Below are 608 nucleotides of genomic sequence, written 5' to 3'. Positions count from 1 at the left end.
CTGGTGGAATATGTTTGGTTTCCAGGACTGATTTTCACATGAACAGGCATGGTAAGGATCTCTCCCTTGCTCAGGTCAAGCTATTTTTCACATTTACATGGCCATGATATGGAGTCCCAGAAGTCCAGTTTTACAATATTCCCAAAAGGCCAGAATTTGATGCAGACCTCAAGTTTTAAGTGAGGTTTTTGTGTGTGGATGCAGAGTGGTAAGACATATTTGGAGTTAAATGATGTGCTAATTCGTCCACATAAATATAACCAAGGAAGATCTCCAAGGAAAATCTGTGACAAATCTGCTAACTGGGAGATTTCACTAGAAACAAACAGGAGGCCAGTAATGTTGACAAGGATCAGAATATATTTTGTCTAGTCTGCAACCAAGAGGAAAGGGTAACTGCATCCCAGTTTTCAGGAGAAAAGACATGGACAATCAAGGCAAAGCTGAGACCTTTTTTTCATGAGAGATCATACAGGAGCTCAAAACATAAAGAAGAATGTTCAGCCTTTGCAGAGCAGTATTCTATCCAGTAAAACCTCATGAATTTATGAATGCTTTTAGACCTCTGAAAATAACTAACAGACAGAATAATCAGTAGGAAGAGAGAG

Source organism: Dromaius novaehollandiae, chromosome 5 (genome assembly GCF_036370855.1).
Source record: "Dromaius novaehollandiae isolate bDroNov1 chromosome 5, bDroNov1.hap1, whole genome shotgun sequence".
Classification (NCBI taxonomy): domain Eukaryota; kingdom Metazoa; phylum Chordata; class Aves; order Casuariiformes; family Dromaiidae; genus Dromaius; species Dromaius novaehollandiae.
The sequence above is the reverse complement of the archived record's forward strand: the minus strand, read 5'-3'. Positions refer to the sequence as shown.